Source organism: Schistocerca americana, chromosome 4 (genome assembly GCF_021461395.2).
Source record: "Schistocerca americana isolate TAMUIC-IGC-003095 chromosome 4, iqSchAmer2.1, whole genome shotgun sequence".
Classification (NCBI taxonomy): Eukaryota; Metazoa; Arthropoda; class Insecta; order Orthoptera; family Acrididae; genus Schistocerca; species Schistocerca americana.
Window position 1 is genome coordinate 488084190 of NC_060122.1, and position 16819 is coordinate 488101008.

The following is a 16819-nucleotide window of genomic DNA, read 5'->3' on the forward strand; positions in this document are numbered from 1 at the left end:
CCCACCGCTCGTCAGTGGAGTTGGAGTTTCAGCCTTAGCACAATATTAGTCGTTGCTTGATAAGTGGGCACGTCAGAACCGAAGCTCCAAAATGACAAATAACACACGTAGACACCTGCCAACACACAGTGTGTTCGTAATACAATTTTGGGGGATAAAAGTGCTAATGTGGTATTGGAAGTTCGTCACGTAAGTGCGAGGAAGGAATTGAAAACTAAACAAAATGAAATGGATACATCATAGGGAACGAAGTGATATCTGTGCAAACCGATCTGCTCCGAGCTTCCAATGTAATGAAAATACATTGCAGCTGAAAATTTGTGCCAGAGCTTGACGTGAAACCGGGTAATTTGCTTGGCACGATCTGTCGCCCTATCCATAACGCCGTCTCAGCACCTCTCCATAACTGACTCAGACTTTCACTGTCCTTCATGTTTCCACATATCGCTTCCTAACACCAACCAATTTTCGTTGATTTCATTCCCCATTGATTCCGTCATTTCAACGAGTTTAATTCAATTCATACATATCCCTTGATACATGGTAAGCCATGGTCGTTCACTGGTTCCGTTAAGCTAGAGGTGCTGTTTTCACACACCCTGTGGGAGAATCTCCAGTAATAGTTTTCAGAAATTACAGGTAGAAACCTCAGTGACAATTGAAGTTTGAGTTTCGCGAGTTGGTGTGCTCGGATACCCTAATGGTTAAGGCATTCTGGTTTCGATTCCCGGTCCGGCGCATATTTTCGCTTATCATTATGAATTCATAATGCTGAAAAGTTTCATACAGTGAACCATTTGCGCACCAAGAAAAATAGATATGGAGTTACAGCTTCGAACCCTAGAAGGCTAAGAGCCAGTAAGTAGGTTGCCAAACGTGCAGCCTCGTGGTTTCCCATAATTATCTACGACGAATGTCATGGTGATTTCCTTGAAAAATGTCTTCTTCTTCTTAGCGTGCCTGTCCTCTTCGGAGATCATCATGGCCCTTCTGTCTTTATCAGTTGCAATGCGAAACAGTTCCTCAGAGCTAATATTAAACCAAAATCTAAGGTTGTCGAGTTAGGAAATTCTTCTTCGTCCCGGAGGTCTCTTTCCTTCGATTTTCCCTTGCAGGATACATTGAAGCAGCTCATATCATTTTTGATTGCTCATGAAGTGGCCAAGGTATTGCAGTTTGCGACACTTCAATGATGTTGATCAGCTCTGGGTTCTCGACGGAGAACCTCGAGGTTTTTGAGTCCTTGATATTCTCAACGTTCTTCTGATATCCAGAGTTCAAAGGCTTGGAGTCCGGCAGTGGTTGCCTTTGTAAGAGTCCATGTTTCCACGCCGTACAAGAGAATTGAGAACACACAGCACCTGAGGAGCCGCATTTTTGTGTTCATGGTAAGATCGTGACTCTTGAAGGCTGAGCTCATAGCGTTGATAACACTCCGCGCCTTTCCGATGCGACACTTTATCTCCTGCGAGTTGTCCCATGCTTCGTTAATGATGGTGCCCAGGTATAGGTACTGTGAAACTCGCTCTATTCTTGTGCCATTGGTGTACAGATTCACACCTCGAATGTTCTTCCTGCTGATAATCATAAATATTGTTTTGTTTGTGTTGATGTCCAAGCAGTATTTCATGCTTGTCTCAAAAATTTTATCAGCTTCTGCAGCCCTTCCATTATATCCGCAAACACCACGTTGTCATCAGCATGACGAAAATTGTTGAGGGTGACCCCATTCACTGAGATTCCTTCTTCCACATCAAGTAAGTCTTGTTCGAATATGTGTTCTGAATACAGGTTACAGAGTATTGGTGATATTATACAGCCCTGCCTGAGGCCACATTTTCTCACTTGTTCTGATTGGTCTTGATCTATTCTCATGACTGCAGATTGGTTCCAGTATAAATTGGCTATTGTTCTTAGATCTTTCCCATCAATTCCTGTTTCCTTTAGTACTTCTATCATTTGTTCATGCTTCACACGGTCAAATGCCTTCTGATAATCAATGAGGCAAGCAGATATCACAATTGATGTCCCTACATCTTTGGAACAATACTTGTACACTAAATACGGCTTCTCTTGTGCCAACTGCATGTAGAAACCCGACTAGTTGGGCGCTATTTGGTCTTCACAAATCTTGTATATCCCGCTTGTGGATTACATTATGAAACAGTTTTAGAAGTTGGCTCATTAAACTGATGATACGGTAGTCCCCACGTACTTTGGCATTCGGTTTCATAGGTAGAGTAATGACCTCTTATGTAAGCCATTTTGGAAGGATTTTGCCTGATGAGTAAATGTGGTTGAATATTTCTGTGATGATTTTTACTTTTTCTTTGAGTAGTTTGAGGAATTCTGCTTGTATGCCATCTGGCGCAGCTGCTTTCCCTTCCTTCATTTGATGTATAGCCGCTTTCACTTCACTTACTAGGATACATGGTCCCTCTGTGTTTAATATCTCTGGTTCTTGCCTCCTCTGGCCATCTTTGAATAACTGCTCTAGATATTTCTCCCACGCTGTCTTGTTTTTCAAAAATGTACATTCGATTTTCTTCTCCATCGTCGTAAAACAACTTCAGCATGTGCTCCAATTGTAATGATCACATCATCGACGGGACGTTAAAGAACGTTCCTTTTCATAGCGTCTTTGGCGTACGTTTCTGCCTTGAAATGTATCCAATTCCTGCAGTACTATTATGGAAACGGCTGGTCAATGAAAACATTTTTAGAGTAACAGTATCTAATATTGTACTTCTATTAAATTGATTCGAGAAGAGCACGCCCAACAGATAATTAATAGTACTTGCCTTCAGCATAATTGTCGTTGGGGATATCTCTTCTGAAATCATATTAATTTTCCGGGTTTTATTTCAAAATTAAAACACACATCGTTTTTTCCGATCGAAAATAACTCTTGTACATTCGATATTGACATTAGGTTTCATCTCTGTATTAATTACACTCAAAATCCACTTGGCTCTGCATCGTTATGACTCAGAACAGATTGTTTACAAAGCTGGTCATAACATGACTGGCTCTCATAGACTAACCGGCCATTGGCCTTCTTCTTCTGTGCGGAAGCACACGCATTGCCTGAACTCTTACGGGACTCGGTAAGATTGTCTGCCGCGAGTAATGAGTGTAGTGGGCATGGCCACAACGAATGTAGTGTGTGGACAATATGTTGGGAATGTGGGTCTCACGGGAAGCGTGCGAGGTATAAATCCCTGCAGTCGCACTATCCTCTGTCGTCGGTGGCTCAGATGGATAGAGCGCCTGCCATGTAAGCAGGAGATCCCGGGTTCGAGTCCCGGCCGGGGCACACATTTTCAGCTGTCTCCGTTGCTGTATATCAACGCCTGTCGACAGCTTAGGGTCTTGATTTTATCATCATTTAATTCTTCAGAGAATCCATTTTCTTGTGATCTGAGCATATCAAATATTCCTATTGTCTTTAAATAGGGTAAACAAATATTTAATAAACCAAGTTCACCAGCATAAATTGAGAATCGCGCAAATACAAACATAACGGTATCGGTAACACTAGTAGAGAAACCAAACATCGATTGATTCAGTATAGAAAAGAAACAACCCGAGCTTGTTAGAATTTATAAATATCATTCCAAAGAAAACCAAAATAAATTCTAATAACCTGCAGAAATTGGATGTGATCTGCAGTGTGATAAGAAGCCAAGACGCGATCACAAAATTTGGGTAGCATTGCCATATCCTCCTTACGACTTTGTACAGTGTGACAAACGTAAAGCTGGCAAAAATGAAGAATATCTTCACAGAATGGGACTCGAAGATACGCGCTTGTGAGGGCTGCAAAATTGAAGCTAAGACGCTCCGAACCAGATTGTTACCGTACTAACGTAGGGCAATCGTTTCATGGTGACTGGAGCAATCTAAAAGAACGGAGATTGTATGAAGTAATCTTTTTATTCTGAAGCATGTGTCAAAAACAGGCGTGGGTGTAAAAGTTGAATTAAAAAAATCGTCGAAACTTGTTGTAGCTCGCTGTATCTCTGTAGTATGACTTCTTTGAACTCAAACCATCACCATAATGTACACATTTGCCAGAAAAGTGACCAAGTGCGTTGCATAATTACATGATTGCGTAATTTTACTCATAACCATAGTGATTGACTACGTGGTGCTTACAGTTCGAACATCGTGATATATCGGGTCATGCTTTGAGCTGTACACATAATACCGGTGTCGTCCGAACAGATCGATTGTGCCGGTGGCAGGTGAAGTGTCCCACTTATTGATATTTCCAGGAACTGCTACATGTGACGTAATTAGTCAGCTGTGTTGTTACAGCCGCTTGTCTCCTGAAACTTTTAGGACATGGCAGTAATATCTCCCAATTGACATTGTTGGCAACTGTAACGGTTTTGGTTACACCATAGAATTGTTAGCACTTTCAAGATATTTTGGTACACGTCGCCAAAGCTGCAGTCACAGTCTAAAATTTAAAAAATGTCGTCGTCGTAGTCTGCAGCAGCTGCAGCTAGGTTAAGGTGATGTTAGAAGAAAATCCGGAGTTTTATTTGAAGTTAATCATTGTCGATAAAACGTTTTGATCCTGAAAAACAGCAAAACTCAGTATAGAAATCTCCATCACCAATCCCCAAAGAGCAAAAGTGGTTCCTCTTGCAGTTAAATTTATCATCTCGTTTTGTAATACTCGGGGTATGATTTATCAGTGTGGTGTAGTTGCACACACATCAATAACTGAACAATGCTATAGGGATGTCGGAAAAACTTTGCAAGTCCAGATCAGGCGCAAGCATTTTCCCTCATCAGAAGCAGTAGTGAAGGTTGCATAGGCGATGCTGAAAACAGTTCAAAGCCTATCTTTGCAGGCTGGCAGAAGTGTTGGGACTAGTGCATCTTATTCAAAGGAGGGTATTTTGGGAACAACCATCAAAATTATGTGGGGGGAGTAAAGGTCAAAAAAATTAAGGTCATTCTTTATTGACACAGCCCTCACGTTTGTCTAGAAAATGTGAACTCAAGCCGCACGTTGTGGAAAACTGTTGTAGCTTTCTCCATCTCGCAGAATTTTGGGCTTTACAGTTCTTTTGGGAAACAAGGATCTTTGCTTCATTTCGGGAACGATTTGGCACGATTCTTTCAGTAGATTAATGGCTTGCTCTACCACACATTGTTGTCATGTTTAGATGTCAGTCGAGTGTTTTATCTTGGAACAACTTACGTGTACAATGATCAGCCAGAACATTATGACCACCGACCTACTATCGATATAAACCCGTCCAGGCGGTAACAGCTTCACCTGGCAAGGAATGACTGCTAGTCAGACATGCACGGTGCATGTGAACGTGCTGGAATGGAAAAATCGCGCGATCTGTCTTGAGTTTGACCGAGGACAGATTGTGATGGCCCGGAGACTTGGCACGAGCATTTCGGAAACTGCGCGACTTGTGTGTTCGAAGAGTGCTGTGGTAAGTGTCTTCTACACGTGGCGAAACCGAGGTGAAACCACGTCCAGACGTCGTGAGGTTGGGTGGCCACCCATCATCATAGATGTCGGACGTCTTGGGCTGGGCAGACTGGTAAAACAAGACGGGAGGCGAACTGTGGCGAAACTAACATAAGGCTTTAATGCTGGGCAGAGTAAAAGTGTGTGTGAACACATATTGCACCGAACACTCCTAACGACGGGTCTTTGCAGCCGACTATCCATGCATGTGTCAATGTTTACACTACACATCGGCAAATACGACTGGAATGGGCTAGTTTCACAGGCACGTTGACGTTATCTCAGTGGCAGAGCGTTGCATGATCTGATGAATCCCGACACCTTCTTCATCACTCCGATGGGGTAGCACCAATCCGTCGTCTTCCAGCGAAACAGCTTCTTCGTACCTATACTGCGTAACGGAGACAAGGTGGCGGTGGCTCCATTATGCTCTGGGGAACATTCACGTGGGCATCCATGGGTCCAGTGTATCAAGGAGTATCGTGCACTGGTTGCAGACCATGTATACCCCCTTCATGACACGTTTCCCGACGGCAGTGGTGTTTTTCAACGAGACAATCCGCTATGTACAAGGCCAGATGAGTGATACCGTGGTTTGAGGAACACAGTGGCGAGTTCCAATTGATGTGCTCACACACACACACACACACACACACACACACACACACACACACACACTCGGCTCGCCAGATCTGAACCTGATCGAACACGTCTAGGAGGTGAATCAACGTGGCATCAGATCTCGGAATTTACGGGAATTGACTAGTGTGCAGATTTGGGCATATCCCTCCGCTACTTACCAAGACATCATTGCTTCCATGCCACAACGCGTCGCCGCTGTTATCCGTGTCAAAGGTGGACATTAAGGCTGTTGTGTAGATGGTAATAATTTTCTGGCTGATCAGTGTGTCACACCACATGTCTCTATTACTAAATCGCAGATTGCCAATCTAACGGTTTCCAGGATAAAAAGAAATTGATTTTAAATATTTCGCGTGATTTTTGGCTGCATTTAAAAATTTAAAATGCTGTCGTAATCTACTAATTGGTTCAAATGGCTCTGAGTACTATGGGACTTAACTTCTGAGGTCATCAGTCCCCTGGAACTTAGAACTACTTGAACCTAACTAACCTAAGGACATCACACACATCCATGCCCGAAGCGGGATTCGAACCTGCGACCGTAGCGGTCGCGCGGTTCCAGACTGTAGCGCCTAGAACCGCTCGGCCACCACGGCCGGCCTAATCTACTAATTAAGAGGCATAGTCTTATTTTAAAAGTTTAACACAGTAAGACAAGTAATAGTCAGAAACACTGCATAGTACGTCTTCAGGCAGCATAACTCACTCCATGCAAATACACGGAATATATTCATCCAGTATTCGAGACTGAGAGCACTTAGCGACTTACAACAAACCTTAGACAAAATTTAAAACCTTTACGAAACCTTTTTTTCGCTGAGACTCCACACAAAATTATGAAAGGAGAAAGTTCATCTCGTACGTTATTAGTTCTTTACTACTGACACTCCTCTCCTAACACATTTTGCAAACAGTACCCACATACACCACTGAGTATACCTGCAAAATTGTCATTGTGCGACACACAGTTCAGTTAAACATTGTGTTGCGTCAAAAACTTGATTTTGCTTAAAATGAAGCTCAAATTACCCAGACTAAATTCATCCATTATTTCATAATGATAACACTTAGCTATTTCCAGAAAAGCTGTAAACGTAATTTCAAACCTTTCTTAAACACTTTCTCCGTTATATGCTTAAAGTCAAATACTTAACACATTATCTCATTTGTATCGTATCAGATGTTTGAAGCTGTTTTAGACATGGGAGTTATTCTTTAAAGAATCGAGTCTTTACTGGTGATTCCTAAAATCTTCGCGAAACTGGGACATTTTGTGCCGTGACATCAGTATCACGTGTTCGGCCAAGTCATTCCATGTATAGTCTTTACCTTCTTTAATGTATCTTTCAAATGCGAGATTCCTCGGGCCAGTATTGTAAAACGCCTTGCCCTTTCACGTTAATCCCAAGCAGCCAAGTCGCGAATACAGTGTGAGGACTTAGCGTGTGATTTATTGAATCATTGTGTTACGAAGCCCTGTAATTCACTTAGGAATGTTGCGGAAGTGTGCACTCTTGATTCATTCACGACGACACAAAGGTGACAGTCCTGATTCGAAGTTTCTGATTTTCATATGGCGGAATCGGACTTGGCACATCTGTTCAGCATAGTGGTGCATCTGGTATAGCCAATATCAATAGTCGTGAAATAACAGATTTTTGGAATTGTTTGAGGATGGTTGTGACCGATATTTGAAGTCGTTCGGATACTGTTGTTAGCTGCCAATTCATACTGAAGTTTACTTAATACCTTCTACATTGATATCATTCTACAGTATCCTTAATAATAATAGCTGACAAATACTGCATACAGCAATGCGTGATCCGCATCCAGTCAATCTGTATACCTTGAGATGAAAATTGGCGTGGAGTGAAAGATACGTATCACTGGTAGCATTTGCGCGCAATGTGTTAAATTGCGCGCAGTGTGTTAATATGCGACTGCAGAGTTCCTCTCGCCTTCCCTCCCCCCTCCCGTCTATCTCTATCCAGGTATTGCCATTAGATGTTACTTCTCAGCTTTTCTCACGTATTACTTTAGCGTTATCTGTAATGCACTTATGACAAAAAATTTATCGGACTTTATATAGCGTTTGGTGGTTGGAACCACAAAAATACATTTCAAGACGGCGAGTCCGCTTGAAACGTCCACATTAGTTGAACGGTGTTCTGTTATTCTTTTTTTTTTTAGTTGCTGAAGGCGAGAAACCGGTGGATATATACTGTGGAATGTCTAAAATGTATGGTGAAGGTCGTATGATTGGTTCAAATTTTTACAGGCGGGTAGAGCAGTTAAAAAGTGATCGCGACTCAGTGATTGACGAACACCATTCTGGCCGACCAGTTGCAGTTTCAGCTCTCACTCTTGAAAGTCGAATTGATGGCATTATTCGTGCCGACTGCCGTGTGACTGGAAATGATAGTTGCTATGGTTCAGGTTAGTACTGGTACAGTTCATAACATAATCTGTAACAAGCCGAAGTACCGCAAAAAATTTGCAAGATGGGTCCCAAAGGAAACCAACGTTATGAAAGATAAGGTGAGCACTTTCTCAACAAAATTTTAGCTTGTCATGAAACTTGGGTTCACTATTATGAGCCAGAATCAAAAAGACAAAGCGTGGAGTTGAAACACACCAATTCACCTGTCACGAAAAAAATTCAAAATCCAAGCATCAGCAGGAAAAGTCATGTCGACGGTGTTTTGGGATGCTGAAGGTCCAGTTTTTTGTGTTTATCTCGAAGAGCAGCCTACAATGAACAGCCAATACGACTCAGTAAGTGAAGGTGAAGCCATCCCGAGACGTCCTGGATCTCAAAGCAGAGGTGGGATTCTCCAGATAGACAACGCACGTCCTCATATTGCTCAACTAACCCGTCAAACCATCGACAAAATTGGCTGGGAAGTACTTCCTCATCCCCCTTACAGTCCTGATGTAGTATCTAGTGATTTCCATTTGTTTGGTGCACTGAAGGAGGCACGTGGGAAGAGGTTCCAGGACAATGAGGACGTGGAAAAGTTGTGGGTAATTGGTTCAAACATCAAGATAAAGAGTTCTTAGAAGCTGGAATAAAAAAGCTTGTAGCCCATTGGGACAAGTGCATAAATATTCAAGGGAATTGTTGGAAAAGTAGAAAAAGTATTGTTTTGTAAAAATAAACGCTGTTTTCTCCTGACCAGTTTGTCTCTCTAATTGTTGAATGACCCTCGTAATATATTTTTTATCGATGTTGAGGAGTATTTACAATTGTATAGGCTGTCTTCGCTGAAAATCTCAGCTGCATACATTTGGAACACGAGAGATATTAATAACTATTTAGTACGTAATATGTGCATCTGTGGCCGGCCGTAGTGGCCGTGCGGTTCTAGGCGCTACAGTCTGGAACCGCATGACCGCTACGGTCGCAGGTTCGAATCCTGCCTCGGGCATGGATGTGTGTGATGTCCTTAGGTTAGTTAGGTTTAAGTAGTTCTAAGTTCTGGGGACTGATGACCACAGCAGTTAAGTCCCATAGTGCTCAGAGCCATTTGAACCATGTGCATCTGAACGAATATTCATCTGTTTTCTCTTGAAGTAGCTTCCCATACAAGTCTCGTCGAGAGCATCGCTATAATCATGTTTATCTCTCTCCAGTTGTGAATTTTAAAATTTTCCCGGCGAATTGACTGTTCAAACAAATTTCGGGCTCGCAGCCGGTCGTCGTTAAATACTTCGCACGATATTTCAACTGGGCACTTGCCAGTCATCTTCAGGCGAGCCGTCGCAGACTGAAACGGCTCACCTGAAGATGACTGGCAGGTGCCCAGTTGAAATATCGTGCGAAGTATTGAACGACGACCGGCTGCAAGCCCGAAATTTGTTTGAACTCTCTCCATTTTCTTTCTTTCCCTTTTCAGCAGATGGTTTGTCTTGTCTCCTCGCCTCATACTTCAACTGTTCTACACGTTCGGAAAAAAATTAGTACAACCTATTAGAGGTTTTCAGTTCGCTCAAGATTTATTGTTCCAATGCTGCGTATGGAGTACATGAAATGATAACATTTACCGATCAATAACACATGCGGTTCTGAGGTATCAGGTACCGACCCACGCCGAAACACCCAAATTAGTCCGTGGTGTAGCCTCCTTGGGCGATAATGCAGTCACGGGCTCTGGAATCCAATCGATCGCCGAGCTGGCGAATAACAGTCCTGGGATACGTTATTCCATGCCTGCTCATCCTGTCAATTAGTTCTGTAAGAGTTGTTGATTGACGAGTCATTTCTTGTCCCATCATATCGCGCACGTGCTCGACTGGAGGAAGTTCGAAGATTGTGCTGACCAGGGAAATTGCTGCACGTCATGGAGGGCACGTTGAGTTTCACGGGCAACGTGTGGACGAGCATTGTCCCTTTGGAACAACACATCACCTTCCTGCTGCAAGAACGGCAAAAGAAGTAACAACATTCTGCACGTACAGAGCGCTATCTATTGCGGACGACCTGGAAACCATTATCAGTACATCTACACTGCTGGCCACCGTAAATGCAACACCAAGAAAGACAAGAGGTAGCACAACAAAATTTATTTTGTAGATAACATGTTGACCAAGTATCAAATGATTACGTTTACAGACGTCTGTGACATGTGGTTCCTGCCAGAATCAGTAGCCAGAGTAGCCGCCATTGTTGGAAATCACCGCTGCCACACGTCTCAGCATTGAGTCAAAGAGACGTTGGATGTGTTCCTGGGGTACAGCAGCCCAAGCAGCTTCCACACGTTGCCAAAGATCATCTGGTGTGGCAGCTGGGGATGTAATCTGGGTCACTCGTTGAGCAACCATGGACCACATGTTTTCTATCGGCGAAAGATCCGGAGAGCGAGCCGGCCAGGGAAGCAATTCGATCTGGTTATTGACGAAGAACCTTTGGACAATGCGTGCCACGTGTGGTCGCGCATTATCCTGTTGAAATATGGCTGTGGCCGAGCCCTGAAGTTAAGGAAGGACAACTGGATCCAGCACCTCGGATATGTAGCGCCGGCTATTTAAAGTACCGGCAATGCGTACTAGAGGCGTGCGAGAGTAATATCCAATACCGCCCCATACCATAATACCCGGTGCAAGACCAGTGTGGCAGTGCATAATGCAGCTGTCCAGCATCCTCTCTCCACGGTGTCTCCACACTCGAATCCGACCATCGTGGTGCTGCAGACAGAAGCGTGCATCGTCAGTGAAGACAACGTCATTCCATTCTGCCGTCCACATCCGTCTGTCATCGCACCATTGGCGACGGAGACGTCTGTGGTTCTGCGTCAATGGTAGACGAAGCAATGGACGTCTTGCGGACAGACCACTCTGCTGTAAACGGCGTCGAATGGTACGCGCAGACACTGGATGATGCGTTACAGACGCAATGTGCTGTGCTATGGTTCGGGATGTCACTGAGCGATCCGTCACTGCCATGCGCGCAATTTGCCTATCAGCACGTGCAGTGGTGCACCGAGGTGAATGCGATCGACCACGTCGGTCCGTCGTACCCTCCTGCATCCAACGGTCACATATCCGCATTACAGTTATTTGGTTTCCAACACGACTAGCGATTTCTCTGTATGATAATCCACAATCTCGGTAAGCCACTATCCTTCCTCTGTCGAACTCGGATACTTGATCAAAAGATGTTCGCTGTTGTCTACGAGGCATAACTGATAGTCTTGTGAAACAACCACAAGGTAAACACACGTGCCGAACGTACACTCGTCGAAATCGCCAAGCCTTAAATGGCGCTATGAGGTGGCGCCACAGGCGCGCGTGATGTGCGTCTGCGCTGAAATTCTAATCAGTTGCATATCTCATCGCTGCAAACCCATGGTGTAAGTTTCACTTGATTCGGATGCTTCCTTCCGGGTGTTGCATTTACGGTGGCCAGCAGTGTACTATCCGCCAGATGGCATATGCCGTTATCGAATCAAAATCGTTGTTTTTTTTTTCGAAGTGTATTAATTTTTTCCAGCAGTCTATTCAACACAGTCTATTCAACACAACAACAACAAAATATATCGAGCAAGGTCGAGCTGCGACGGATAATGTTTCAAATTCTTGTCTGAGGGTAGCCACCCTAAATAACTTCAGGCGAATATCGAAACGTTCCTTGAACATTTTCATAGCAAACTATTCCTTCCAGACCAAACCAATCAGACTCGTTCATAATATCAATGTCGACTGGACGTCTTATTGTTATTTTACTGCCTTCTGTAGGAAAAGTGGTCAATTGTATTTCAGAAGTAGCAGATAATTTCTTGACTGGGAAATGTCGTCTCAGAAACTACCATGAACGGAGACAAAGATCAGAAGGTTATTTTCCGGCTTATAATTCTGGAGCTAGTTGGCTGCAACGCACGGTATTTGGACTTGTTGTTGTTGTTGTTGTTGTTGTGGTCTTCAGTCCAGAGACTGGTTTGATGTAGCTCTCCATGCCACTCTATCCTGTGCAAGCAAGCATCTCCCAGTACCTACTGCAACCTACATCCTTCTGAGTCTGCTTAGTGTATTCATCTCTTGGTCTCCCTTTATGATTTTTACCCTCCACGCTGCCCTCCAATGCTAAATTTGTGATCCCTTGATGCCTCAAAACATGTCCTACCAACCGATCCCTTCTTCTAGTCAAGTTGTGCTACAAACTTCTCTTCTCCCCAATCCTATTCAATACCTCCTCATTAGTTACGTGATCTACCCACCTTATCTTCAGCATTCTTCTGTAGCACCACATTTCGAAAGCTTCTATTCTCTTCTTGTCCATACTAGTTATCGTCCATGTTTCACTTCCATACATGGCTACACTCCATACAAATACTTTCAGAAATGACTTCCTGACACTTAAATCTATACTCGATGTTAACAAATTTCTCTTCTTCAGAAACGATTTCCTTGCCATTGCCAGTCTACATTTTATATCCTCTCTACTTCGACCATCATCAGTTATTTTACTCCCTAAATAGCAAAACTCCTTTACTACATTAAGTGTCTCATTTACTAATCTAATTCCCTCAGCATCACCCGACTTAATTCGACTACATTCCATTATCCTCGTTTTGCTTTTGTTGATGTTCATCTTATATCCTCCTTTCAAGACACTGTCCATTCCGTTCAACTGCTCTTCCAAGTCCTTTGCTGTCTCTGACAGAATTACAATGTCATCGGCGAACCTCAAAGTTTTTATTTCTTCTCCATGGACTTTAATACTCACTCCGAATTTTTCTTTTGTTTCCTTTACTGCTTGCTGAATATATACACTCCTGGAAATGGAAAAAAGAACACATTGACACCGGTGTGTCAGACCCACCATACTTGCTCCGGACACTGCGAGAGGGCTGTACAAGCAATGATCACACGCATGCCACAGCGGACACACCAGGAACCGCGGTGTTGGCCGTCGAATGGCGCTAGCTGCGCAGCATTTGTGCACCGCCGCCGTCAGTGTCAGCCAGTTTGCCGTGGCATACGGAGCTCCATCGCAGTCTTTAACACTGGTAGCATGCCGCGACAGCGTGGACGTGAACCGTATGTGCAGTTGACGGACTTTGAGCGAGGGCGTATAGTGGGCATGCGGGAGGCCGTTCTACCATTCCTAGACCGGCAAGGGAACTTGCTGTTCCAACAGGACAATGCACGTCCGCATGTATCCCGTGCCACTCAACGTGCTCTAGAAGGTGTAAGTCAACTACCCTGGCCAGCAAGATCTCCGGATCTGTCCCCCATTGAGCATGTTTGGGACTGGATGAAGCGTCGTCTCACGCGGTCTGCACGTCCAGCACGAACGCTGGTCCAACTGAGGCGCCAGGTGGAAATGGCATGGCAAGCCGTTCCACAGGACTACATCCAGCATCTCTACGATCGTCTCCATGGGAGAATAGCAGCCTGCATTGCTGCGAAAGGTGGATATACACTGTACTAGTGCCGACATTGTGCATGCTCTGTTGCCTGTGTCTATGTGCCTGTGGTTCTGTCAGTGTGATCATGTGATGTATCTGACCCCAGGAATGTGTCAATAAAGTTTCCCCTTCCTGGGGCAATGAATTCACGGTGTTCTTATTTCAATTTCCAGGAGTGTAGATTGAATAACATCGGGGATAGGCTACAACCCTGTCTCACTCCCTTCCCAACCACTGCTTCCCTTTCATGCCCCTCGACTCTTATAACTGCCATCTGGTTCCTGTACAAATTGTAAATATCTTTTCGCTCCCTGTATTTTACCCCTGCCACCTTCAGAATTTGGAAGAGGGTATTCTAGCCAACATTGTCAAAAGCTTTCTCTAAGTCTACAAATGCTAGAAACGTAGGTTTGCCTTTCCTTAATCTATTTTCTAAGATAAGTCGTAGGGTCAGTATTGCCTCACGTGTTCCAACATTTCTACGGAATCCAAACTGATCTTCCCCGAAGTCGGCTTCTAATGTTGTTTAAGTTGCCCAAAACTGTTACGGTTATCGCATCGAAAATGTTAAGAAATATTTTCTCATTATCGGTACGAGGTGGTCAATTCCATCAACATAGCGATGATTCCGTAAAAAGTATGAACCTAAGAAACCTTTTTCGTGGAATGAGAGAAAAATAGCTCCGCCTTGTGATTACACGGGGATGGTAGACTGTGCAGCGAGACAGTTTGACTAGTGATTGAGGAAGGTAAAAAGGAGTTACGTCCTCGTGTTCACGTGGTCGTAGCCAGGTGCCTCCGTATCTGCGGGGGCCCGAGCGGTCGTTCCCACCTGTCAGCAACCGCCAAGGCCGGCCGCAGCCTCCCACTGCATATAAGCGCCGCAGCCTGCTGCTGGCTGTCGAGAACGAAACGCTCAACAACACTACCAAGATTCATCTCGATCTTCGCATTAGTCGCTTTAAGTTAGCACATTGGTGACATGAACTATTGACAATTGAAACTGCAACACTCATAAAGCTGGCATGCAACAAACGTCAAATTGGCATGAAGTGTGCACTGTTTATCCGCACCTCTCGCCACACGAGGCAACGTAATGCACCCAGATACATTTTCGAACATGATCCTTTTGGTGGTTTGGTTACGATGTGGGGAGGCATAACGTTACACGGGCCTACTCACCTGCAAATCTTCGAACACGGTACGCTCACCAGTCATATGTGAAATTGTACTGCTTCCCCATGTACGTCTTTTCAGGGGTGTGTTCGGCTCTGGAGCAGGTGGAGCTCTTGGAACGAAAGGATATTAGGCTATCGGACTGGCCTGCCCGTTCACCCGTCTCGAACTCCATCGAGCACATTGGGGACAGCGTATTGCAGCACGTCCACATCCACCAAAGGCCATCTACCGCGCTGGTGAAGGAATGGAACTCTCTACCATAAGTACTTCTTACCAACCTTGTGGCCAGCATGGGACCACGGTTCAAAGCAAGCATTGCCGTCCGTCGTGGTCACGCGCCGTATTAAGAGCCATGTCCCGCATTTTTTAATGTCCAGGGCACCATCATAAATCGCAGTGACTTCAGTGTAATTTTTATCTTTCAATAGAATTGTCTTTTCTGTTCGTCTAATTGCGCATTTCTCTCAACTGCTTTGTGCACTATACAGGCTGATTCTTATTAACGTTTAAAAAATCCCGAAGCGCCGTAGAAGTCGCTGAGACAAGTAATTTAATATAAGACGCATAGGGCCGCAAATATAGGAAAGTACACCAAAAGTGGATAAAAAATGTTGAACATGTTACGTCACTATATGTAATCGAGCATAAGCTGTTCTCATTTTGAGTTTCTTTCCTTTTCTCCCCTTTTTTCGGACTTTAAGTAAAGAAGACGTAGCCATTTACTGGTAACGACGCAGTTCGGAAGCTTCTATTGATTTACTTGTGATACAGTAGGTAGGTTTTTGTTATACTGCAGTTTGCAATAAACAAACGGAGACCACGAGACCGACAAATAAAATAATAAATGTTATCTCAATGTACACACACAATTACCTAACGCAGTGAGAAATTACTGCCTGCGAGACGCAGTACTCGAACCCTGAGATCCACGCGCTGAAGTCGCACACGTAGGACGGTCACACCGGCGTGAATACTTGACTTGGTTCAGGGTGATCAGGTATAACAGATAGATAGGCTCTACCGATGCACGTGCAGCGAGGTTGCCCTACTGGGGACGTCACATGTTTAACATTCATAATCTATTTTTGGGGTATTTCTCGACATCTGCGGCCCCATGTGCCATGTGTTAAATTACTTACCTCAGCGTCATATACGTAGTTTCGTGAGGGTTTTAAACCTTAATAAGAATCAGGATGTCAAATTAAACACTTTTCAGCCGTCTAGTTTCCAAACTACTTGTATTTGGCTACCAGTTTCAGCGTTTTACTACGCCATCTTCAGGCCCCTGACCACCGTGGAGTAAGATGCTACTTCGGTCCTGATTAAATCAGGGGGCAGCAATACCAGCTGAAACTGGCAGCCAAATGAAACAAGTTTGGAAACTAGACGGCTGAAAGGTGTTTAATTTTACATCCCGTATCGAAAAGCCGAGTCCCGCAACCGTCTCTAAAAAGATGGGCATACGGAGACTTAATAAAAATCATCATATAGTGTAGCAGTTCTTTCTGTGTATGGTCCGAGTGTCATAGAGCTGTGTTACTTGGCAGTGACAGATCATGCGAAGGTACTTTCCTCGTTAAGTTTTGCA

The 16819-nt window shown here is 44.1% G+C and overlaps 1 protein-coding gene and 1 non-coding gene across 3 annotated transcripts in view; both read left to right on the top strand.

Annotated features, from left to right (window-relative positions):
- The window catches only part of LOC124614053 (tyrosine-protein kinase Abl), a 445084-nt gene that overhangs the window by 56208 nt on the left and 372057 nt on the right, over positions 1 to 16819 (top strand). The window lies entirely within an intron of this gene.
- Positions 3242 to 3316, top strand: Trnat-ugu. Its single transcript has one exon. It is a non-coding gene; the product is annotated as a tRNA-Thr (tRNA).